Below are 10830 nucleotides of genomic sequence, written 5' to 3' on the forward strand. Positions count from 1 at the left end.
TGTGTTTTTGCAGAAATGAGAATAAATTGTAACTATCGTAACTAAGTAACAATCCAGATAAGAATGCCGTTACAGGCTGAGCCTGGCCCTTTAAGAAGAATTGCATTGTGGGAAGTTGAGTGTCTCTTTCACTTAAATTTTGTCACCTTCACTTCCTGTTTGCACCGCCCATTGTCTTCGGTGTCCTGATTGGCTGTGGACCACCTGATTGGTTGTAGTGCTGTCAATCAGTCTCGTGCCGTGCTACCCTGCCGGCTTGCCGTGTCGCTAGCTTGCAGTGTTTGTATGTTTTGAAATTTCTCCCTGAAAAAAGCCACAATGTCGACGAAACGTCCTGCACCCAAAAGGCAGAGGAACTTCTAGACATGCTGGTGGTATGTATAACTTGCGTGGCTATTCGGCGTGGCTTTATGGAATACTTTGTATTCTAAATGCATCTTCGGTTTTAAGGAGGACTGCAGCGATATGTTTTAAAGGGGATCTATTATGCTCATTTTCCACCCTTTGTATTGAGTTATGGTCTCCTATAAAGCAGCTACACACGATAACCAGCACAGAAAACTTTTTAGAGTTTGCAGAATCTGCACCTATTCCAACTGTATGTCTGTTAATTTGTGTTTCCTGCCACAACTGTCTGTTTTAATTTATCCGGGCTTGCCCACTCCGCTGTGATTGGTCACATGCCCAAAGTGCTTCCCAACTATGAACCATATAAGGAAGTCCGTTCCTTTGTGATGTCACAGAGGGGCGGACTTCTTTATATGTTATATTATATTATATGATACAGTTTTACCACGCCTTTTGAAGCCCGGCGTTTTGAGCCATCCCAAACTTCTTTCACAAGAATACAACATTTTAACTACATTTATAGGTCAGAAAAGTTGGAAAAACATAACAGGTCCCCTTTAACAAGGATACAAAAACACTACAGTACAGCGGAACGACGTCAAGATGAAAAGGCATGGATACAGGAGTGAAATAACACGTGAGTCACTTCATTTCTTGTCTCCAAACTGTACGTTTATCATTAAAATTCTAAAGTAGGTTTTAACTGTTTTTAGTGTTTAAACAAGAGAAATGTGAGTACTTGTAACGCCTGTATATAGTGTATAAATTGTATGGTTAGGGGTCACAGTAGTGGTGTACGATACGCCTAGATTTGGTATTGATTTGATACCAGTGTCATCCATAATGATACTGTTACTGTTTAAAAGTACTTTTTAAATTGAATGCATCATCAATCTGGAACAATGATCTGAATGAATTGTTATGACCTTTTTGTGTTATTTGACTTTTATATTATTAATCACTTAAAGCTCAAGAAAGAATTTGGGCAGAGTTTATAATTCTTTTATTTTCTATGCCACTTATCCTAACGAGGGTCGCAGGCATGCTGGAGCCTATCCTAGCTGTCTTTGGACGAGAGGTGGGGTACACTCTGGACTGGTCGCCAGCCAATCGCAGAAGAGTTCATAAGTAAATATAAAATACCTAGCTACCACAATAAAAGTTTTTATTCGGAAACAACAGAAAATCACTTGAGAATATTGCACTTCTTTTGTTTTTTTTCTTTTTAAATAAACAAGCCTACAAAATTATCACTCCACATGAAATATTCTAAAATACTTCAAACAAAGTAGCCTAGATTTTCACACAGCCAGGTTGAATGAAATTGCTACAGTTGGACAGGAAATCAATTGAAGCCCAAGTACTGATCTTTTTACATCGGTAATGATCAATATTGTTACCAACATTGGGATCGATATTATCTGTATTTTTACAGTCTTAAAACACAGGTTATTTTGGGAACCAATCCTCGCATAAACGAGGGAACACTGTACCTCCATTTTCAAGCACCTATCTGGCACCGCTGGTAAGAAACCTACAAAGAATCGAAAGTGACATACCATTTTGTGTCAGTCACCACCACTCATACAGTATTTCAGTGTGGTGCTCTGCTCGATGCCTAAGGGATGTACTCACGTGGTAGCGGCGGTGGTGGCGGCAACCTTTTTATTTTCTTCCTTAGCACACCACGGAAACATCCAGCAGCACATGTAATGGGTTTGTCAAGTGTTCACAGCTTGTGAAAGATACTTTTAAAAAGACCGACCTCCCATGGAGAACAACGTCTGCATGTCACACTGTCACCGAGGCACTCTCCTCTCAAGGATCATGTCAGTGTCAATAATTTGCTTCTTGGTCTCAAAATAAAGATAATTCACTTTGGAGTGCACTGAGCATGTCACAAATGTCACTATGAACTTATGAGATCCACTACAAAAATGGTTCTTTTCTGACTGAGGTGTTCATTTAATATGTTTAAAACTAAGCGTTACCATTTTTGATACAGCTCTGATGTAGTATTGACCTTATTACATTATTTTCGGTTGTCTGCCCCCCCTCTGCTTCCCCGAAACAGTAAAGCCGCACATTTTGCTGCCAGATCATCGATGAATGTAATGTTTCAGAATTTCAATCCATCCAACCATTTTCTATACCGCTTAGCCTGTGCTGGAGCCTATCCCAGCTGGTTCTGGGCAAGAGGTAGAGTACACCCTGGACTGGTTGTGTTTCAGAATGTATTTGTATAAAACAGTATATGGGCGGCACGGCGGTCAAGTGGTTAGCGCGCAGACCTCACAGCTAGGAGACCAGGGTTCAATTCCACCCTCGGCCATCTCTGTGTGGAGTTTGCATGTTCTCCCCGTGCATGCATGGGTTTTCTCCGGGTACTCCAGTTTCCTCCCACATTCCAAAAACATGCTAGGTTAATTGGCGACTCCAAATTGTCCATAGGTATGAATGTGAGTGTGAATGGTTGTTTGTCTATATGTGCCCTGTGATTGGCTGGCGACCAGTCCAGGGTGTACCCCGCCTCTCGCCTGAAGACAGCTGGGATAGGCTCCAGCACCCCCGCGACCCTTGTGAGGAAAAAGCGGTAGAAAATGAATGAATGAATGAAAACAGTATATGCCTAATTAAATTATCATATATTCACATCACAGAGTTACATTTCCAATGCATGCGTTTGAGACTGTTTAGGAATCATTTCTGTATGTACTGTAGGACGTCATCGGAAATAGTAGTTTTCTGCCATCTAGTGGACAAAATTATCTATTGCACCTGAAAAAAGGCTTCTGAAAAGACCTGCTTCAAAAAGTAAAGTAGGCGATTGCAATCGACCTGCTGTTGTATAAATACAGTAGCAATTAGCAAGACAGGGTTTCCATTCCATTCTCCTCAATCTAGCTGATTCATCACTAGTTTTACATTTTCTCTAAACTTCACCCCTACTAGCAGAGTTTCTTCATCTTTGCAGAATTGTTGTAATTCAGCCGCATTTGAGGGTTTTCCAGCAAAAAGACTAGGCCACTCCAAAGTATTTGTTTTGTTTTTCTTCTGCCATTCATAGGTGGACTTGCTGGTGTGTTTTGAATGTCCTGTGTTTTGTCCTGCTGCAGAACCCAAGTTTGTTTCAGTTTTGAGGTCATTTTAAAAATACCAGGATATTGAGGATATTTGAGGTTTTGACCCCCAGCAAGGCCCCAGTGTGCATACTTTTGTCAGAAAAATATGCCATGAATAAGAAAGAAGAACTTCCTGATTAATAAATAGTAATGAATAGCAATGATGAAAAGACAGCAGCATGACTTTTTACTGCATTTTACAGCATTGCACCACTAGGCTGCACAAGAGAGCTGCAGAAGTCAAGTCCAATAATACAAGACAGCTCATGTGAGTAGGCCAATTCTTTTTGCTTCATCTGTTTTTCCCCACAAATTTATCAAGATCACTGAATGATTTGTAATATGATATTAGTATCAACAGAGCACAAATAATACAATAATACATATCACAAAGTACAATGTAAACTATACTTCTACTTTTAAATACTGTGTGTTTTTATGTCATTGTATGGTCATATCATTATTTGCATTATTTAAAAAAAAAAAACTTAAACTGTATTATGGAAAGCAGGAAGTGAACAAATGTAACAGTTACTGATTGTAAAAGTACCAGATGGAGGGGTAGGATTTAATAAGCTTTGCTTCTTCCTACTCCTTTTGGACATGTGGAACTGTGAACTGATTATGGGATGCACTCAATTGGAATCTGATGCATGTTCAAATTAAATAAAACCATTACCATTTTTATAATTTCCCCCAAATTTGCTATTATTCACATTAAAAATTGAAGCATGAAATAAAATCTACCGGAAGGTAATTCTTCAAACAGTAAAATTATGAAATAAAGATAAAATGTAATTTCTTTAATATTGTCCTATGAAGAGATACAATAAAAATATTTGCCATACTTTTGTAACATACTGTATGTACACAAGTACAGTGGTACCTCCGCCCAGTTAACAACCGCATTTTTTGGTAAAATTTTGCCTTGGCTTGCGTCCACCTGCGTGTTTAGCATCCAAAATACCATCCTGTTTGTTTACGCTACCATCTTGGATCACAAGGTCATCATGACAAACCTCACGATATTTGCACGTGATCATGCAAAGCATTGTGTAGAGAGTTGTAGCAAGATACACGACCTAATAAATGCATGGACTGCACAAAAGAGAAAGGTGATGGACCATACCAAGACAAGGGCGCAAGACCTCCAAATTTCACATCAGGATTGTGAATGATGGGCAAAATTACAAAAAAAGGGCAGTTCCCCTTTAAATAGAATGGTGGTAATGATGCTAATCTGTAGCCACAATATCAGCCAGTTGCCAGATCGTCACCCAAGCCTATTTTCTATATTGCAGGTCATCTACCTCAGGGTACGTTTGAATAAAATATGCTACTGAACACATGCAAACAACTTAAAGGTTTCATCAACATTGTGAGTTCCCTGCAACAAATAAGAGAGTGACATTTGTCACGTAGAAACGTCACAAAGCAGGGGAGTTGTGCCCCACTTTCACTCCCTTCATGACTCATCCTCTGGCGTGTTTCTTCATGCTCTAGATGTTTTTCTACCCCCTCCATTTGGCTCGCTGCAGCCCATGCAATTACCGCGCTGAGAGTCCACTGTGGGAGTCCGCAAGGGATTGTGAGGAGGTAAAATGAAGGTGTGGGGTTTTCTCCAGTGATGAACATGAGTCATTGTCCCCAAGGCGACCTGATCAGAGGAGGAAGAGTAGCAAAGAGTAACACAGTACACAAATGTCCTTTACTCCTGTGATGGATGCAGTGCATTTCTGAGCATGCTGGAATGAATGAATGAATGAATGAATGAATGAATGAATGAATGAATGTGTGTTTGTGTGCAGCTGTGCAGAGTGTGTCACTGGGACAGAGCGCGAGTCTGGTTGTTGTGACGTTGTACTCTCTGACTAGGCTCCAGGGCACGCAGTCGTAACAAGCTGAGGGTGCAGTCATGCTCTCAGGAAGTGGACAGCCAGCAGGCACGTACGACCTCCACCAACAGGACAAACAGGAAGTGGCACCGTGTTTTTATTCAAAGGCAGCTTTTTTCGCTAGTCACACTTGTAAGTTATTTCAATGAGAAGACTCCAGACTCCTCTTGCATGAACATGAATTTTTTTTGTGCCTTCAGGTCTTATTTGGCTCACTCATCTTATAAATCCATGAACATCATTGAATTTGTCGTTTGAGCATCTGGAGAGGCATCTTAACAACATAACAACTGCTTTTCCCGTGTACCATAAATACATTTTCTTGTTGAGCAGGTGGCAGAACAGGCAGACTGCGAGACTACTGACAGAACAGAAATACACCACAACTGTCAATCATAAAGATGTTAATTTCCTTTCCCAGGCTAATCACGTTACTTCAGTAATTACAAATGAATGTATACTATGTCATTTTTATGTTTGAGTAATTTCCAACCATAAAAACTAATTTATTTCCAACCTTCTATGCTAACCTAAACATGAAATAATTAACTTGAGTTAATATCCGGGGGCCAGGTGTGCGGTTTTGTTGTTGTTTCTCGTCCCCGCCTCTTCTTTCCAGGCAGAGCATTTATTAGAGAGCAATTTATTTTGCATGTAAGGGCATCTAGATCAACAGGATGGGATATTTTTTTAAAGTAAATAGGCTATTAAAATGTTATACACATATTTCAAAGAAAACTGCCCTTTTGGGGAATTTTGACATGTACAGATTTTCTGTGCATTCTAAAGATATAAAAACAGGTAAAATGAGACAGCTGAGTATGCAGGTAATGGGATGCAGCTATTCCGCCTATAAAGCCTGCTGAAAAAAAATCCAAAACATGCCAATAACACTCCGTTTACATATAATGTGAAGTGCATATTAACCAAATTACGGCATTGTTATTATTATTAACATTGTTACGTGACCAGTCCAGGGTGTACCCCGCCTCTCGCCTGAAAACAGCTGGCCCGAGTCTGGCTAAGCGGCAGAGAAAATTGATGGATGGCTAGATGGGTGGATAGATGGGACTTAGCTACTAGTCATCTAGTCGCTAGCTTCACCACACACTTGCCCACCGTGCTTATAGTGCCTCAGACCACTACCAAAAGATGATGCTACATATTGGATCTGCCACCACTGCTGCTGTGTTTTTGTTTTTGAGTTTGGAAAAGTAAATTCTAGGTATAGACGTTCATTCCCATGTTGCTATGTAACCAAAAAGAACCAAAATACGACAAAAGTCTTACATATTATCATGAATGTGCCAGTTAATACATGGTCACGGTATGTAGTATATAAAATAAATATGCATTTAGATTTGTTTTATAGATGTATTTTTTTTTTTGGTAATCAGATTTGAAACCCCCCCCCCCCCAAAAAAAGTGAATTGAACATCATACCCTGCAGTGTGAACACACTGGCGTTTCTTCCTATTTGGACACAACTGTTTCATGTGTGTGAGTTTCCTGTGAAAATTCACAGTTAGTGACTTATCTTCAAGCTTTGCCACTCAAGTGTTTTGAATATGTGAAAAGTGACATGCGCGTTAATGGAGTGATCACACTTTTTTTTTTTCCACATTTCCTATAAACCGAGCGAGAATACAATGACTTCATCGCTATGCTCATGGCCCTCAAAGGGATTCGGTTCATCTCAGATATTTTTCAGCAAGTGTGTGGGCTCTAACAATAACATGTTGATTACATGCTGATAACATGTTGTAAACACATGAGAGAAAGAATTCCAGTGTGTGGACCTAAAATCAGCCATGGCATGATAAAGATTAAATGAATAAAAATACATTAAATACCATTAGAATATAAATAGAATAAGAGAAATTAGTTGATAATAATAAATGTTAAGTAAAAGCCAGATAAAAGAGGTGAACCTGAAGAGTCCGTACGGGGGAGGGCGGTGATAACGATACCGATTCCTGAATTTTGGGATGATGATGAAACCAGTGCTTCAATAAGAAAAGTAGTTATTCACTCATAGTATAAATTCACTTATCACAGTTGAGTCTGGAACCAATAACTACAGCTGCGATAAACAAGGGATTACAATACCTTTGGATGGCAAATATATAGAATATTATTTCAAGCTAATAGAGCTTTGTTCTTGCTTACTCAAGACAAAAGTGAACCCACAAATGGCAGCCTTCCAGGCTGTACCTACACTATCCACATTACTTTTCTGTTCCCCTTGCGGGGTGTCAGCTGGCCAGTCGTGCGTACTTGGGTAACAAGGTCTCAGTCTGCCCCCTCTGCTGTTGTGCTGTCCTTCAGTGTGATTGTTGCAGGCGGAATGGGAAGTAGCACTTCGCTGATGGAGTGACACGTCATTTCACACACACAGTAAAAAAAAAAAAAAGAGGTGACAAACGCACACACCGGCATACTTGCAGTGAGCTGACTCTGTCATAAAGACGCATGTTGACCTTGTTGAACACTCAAGGTTACTAGTGAATGTGTGTGAACATTTGTTATTCCTACACGCTGTCATTTGACCAATAATGGCGTTTTTTTGTCCAGGTCTCTCCATCCCTGTGTGCTCTCCAGCAGCCTCTGGAGACGTGATGACTACTCAGCTGTTAAGGAAGAAGAAAGAAGGCCTTTGAGGTATCCTTCATCCTCATGGTTGCCTTTATGCTCAAATCGTTGCTCCGGCATTTTTTTCTCTGAATGAATCTTTTGACAGTGAAGTGAGAGTCATTTTCTTGCCTGACAAATCAAAGGGTTATCTATCCATCCGTCCATCCATCAATCCATCCATCCATCCATCCATCCATCCTTCCATCCTTCCTTCCTTCCTTCCTTCCTTCCTTCCTTCCTTCCTTCCTTCCTTCCTTCCATCCATCCATCCATCCATCCTTCCTTCCTTCCTTCCTTGTTTCCTTGTTTCCTTGTTTCCTTGTTTCCTTCCGTCCTTGTTTCCTTGTTTCCTTCCTCCCTTCCTTGTTTCCTTCCTTCTTTGTTTCCTTGTTTCCTTCCTCCCTTCCTTGTTTCCTTCCTTCCTTGTTTCCTTCCTTCCTTGTTTCTTTGTTTCCTTCCTCCCTTCCTTGTTTCCTTCCTTCCTTCCTTGTTTCCTTCCTTCCTTGTTCCTTCCTTCCTTGTTTCCTTCCTTCCTTCCTTCCTTGTTTCCTTCCATCCTTGTTTCCTTGTTTCCTTCCTCCCTTCCTTGTTTTCTTCCTTCCTTGTTTCCTTCCTTCCTTCCTTCTCCTAAAAACGGTTGTTTGGCAAAATCCTGCTCCATTTCTTGACATTGTTCCAATAACACAGTATGTACATGCCTGTTCATGAATGGGAGAGCATAGAGCTATTGTATGTGTGAATGACTGGATGGACTTTCCTTGCACTTGGTAGTTTTTGCCATGTCCTCCTTTCACATGTTCCCACAGGTCAAAAACTTGCATGGTAGGCTAATTGGAGAGTCAAAATCGTGTGAATGTGAATGTGAGTTGGTTGTCCTTATGTGGCTTATGACTGACTGGTGACAAGTCCAGGGTCAAATCCACCTCTCGCCCTATGTCAGCTGGAATAGGGTCCATCTCACAAATGAATGACTGTTTAGTTGATGGGGATGTGAGTGTGAATGGTTGTTTGTCTATATGTGCCCTGTGATTGGCTGGCGAACAGGCCAGGGTGTGCCCTGCCTCTCGCCCGAAGACAGCTGGGATAGGCTCCAGCATGCCCACGACCCTTGTGAGGATAAGCTGTCGAAAATGGATGGATGGATATTTGGAAATGTTCATGTTCTTTAGAATGGACTTTCTGTTTCTCCTCCATTCTAGGTGTGCTCTTTGTTGCCGGGAATAGCATTAGTGATGAAATTGAAGGATGGGCACAGCACGCATCGGAGCAGCTGCCACAAAGATGTCTCAGATGATATTCATCCACACTCATGTTGTTGACTCACTCTCGCACGCCTTGGCAGGTGATGTGTGCTGCTGCACTGATGAGCACAATCTGTCAAAGACTAAATAGCACACAAGTCCTCATGAGAGACGCTTGTTTTGGCAATAAAATGTACTGCTTTTTATATTGGCATACAGAAACAAAAATCTAAAGTTTGAAGAATAATTTCAAAACAAAAAAACTAACAAAAGAAAATGGTGCCTGCCAAACACAAAGTCCACAACAGTCAATACCGGTGCTGATCTGATCGTGTTGTGGCGTTCATGCAGGTTTCTGATTGTTGGTTGGGAACAGCCTATACGCCTGGCTATATCACTGTCGCTCAAACCGGCCTCCACCACACCCAGTGCCTGGAGACGTTGTTCACGTGAGAGGCGTGCCATGATGCCGTTCACTGAACTAACAATACTGGCCTTGTTTGGTCCACCGAGTAGCCTACACTATTTTCCTTCATATACATATCTCTGTATTAGGGATGTCCGATATTGGCTTTTTGGCTGAAAACTTAAATTCTTATACTGCTATCAGCTGATATTGATATGTGTAAGTATTTTTTTTTATTGGTGCTATCATCATTCTTGAGCAGCAGAAAGTTATCTGTGTCGGTATGGGCTTGAAAAATTTATAGTCCCTAATTTATGGCAAATGGATCGTAACTTGATGAATGCAATTATTGAAACACTGAGAGGACTGTCACAGTAAAATAGTCAAACATGAGGAACGCAAACAGATAAGAAAAAAAATGACATTTAACACCATTCCGCAATTGATAGGAAGTCATGTAGTCATAGGAAGTCTTAACATTTGAATGAAAGTAGAGGTGCGGCTGCTAACACCTGGTTAAATGGATTCACCAGAATAGCAGCTGGCATGTTTTTTTTTTTTTTCAATGAATGGAGTGTGTGTATGTGATAGTATGGCTTCGTGACTACAAACGTGTCAATGCTGTGATGTGGAACAAATCCGCCACAAGCATGTGACCTGTAAGGCTCCTTTGTGAGGACAATTTAAAGAGATGGTGGATAAGACCACATAGCGTGGATGAAACAGACGTCGCTCTAAAGAAGTACAACATGTGGAATTGCGGTGGTGAGAAAGAGGGAAGGCGGCGGCTGCTGATGAGTCACCCGTGTTGCTGGGGTGTATGTCACGAGACACGCCATCAGCCTCATCACCTGGTATATTTCAAGTGGAAAACCACATTGCACCTCCTATAGACGATGTTCAACCAAATGTGTTTATTTACGTATATGTAAATTCTAGTATCTGCCGTGATGTGAGGCTACTGTGTGACGGGGGAGAGCTCCGCAGCTGCCGCTCCTTGTTGGGGAAGGAAACCGCAGAATGACAGAAGGCTAGTCATCCGGCGGGTTAGCTTCGCTCATTTTACTGTCAATCAAAAAGGGATTCTGCCTCAGTCAATTCATCCAATCATCATGCAGAAGCCAAGCACTACCTCATAGACCAGGGGTCTCAAATGTGGCCCGCAGGACACTAGTTTGAGGCCC

At 41.1% G+C, this 10830-nt stretch overlaps 1 long non-coding RNA gene across 1 annotated transcript; it reads left to right on the forward strand.

The window, feature by feature from the left end:
• Positions 1 to 219: 219 nt before the first annotated feature.
• On the forward strand, positions 220 to 7974 carry LOC144899857 (uncharacterized). The gene is made up of 4 exons (XR_013628190.1): positions 220 to 374; positions 3674 to 3738; positions 5353 to 5497; positions 7940 to 7974. It is a non-coding gene; the product is annotated as an uncharacterized LOC144899857 (long non-coding RNA).
• The last annotated feature ends 2856 nt before the right edge of the window (positions 7975 to 10830 follow it).

This window comes from Doryrhamphus excisus, linkage group LG9, assembly GCF_037039965.1.
Source record: "Doryrhamphus excisus strain RoL-2023G ecotype Guam linkage group LG9, RoL_Dexc_Guam_v1.1, whole genome shotgun sequence".
NCBI lineage: Eukaryota > Metazoa > Chordata > Actinopteri > Syngnathiformes > Syngnathidae > Doryrhamphus > Doryrhamphus excisus.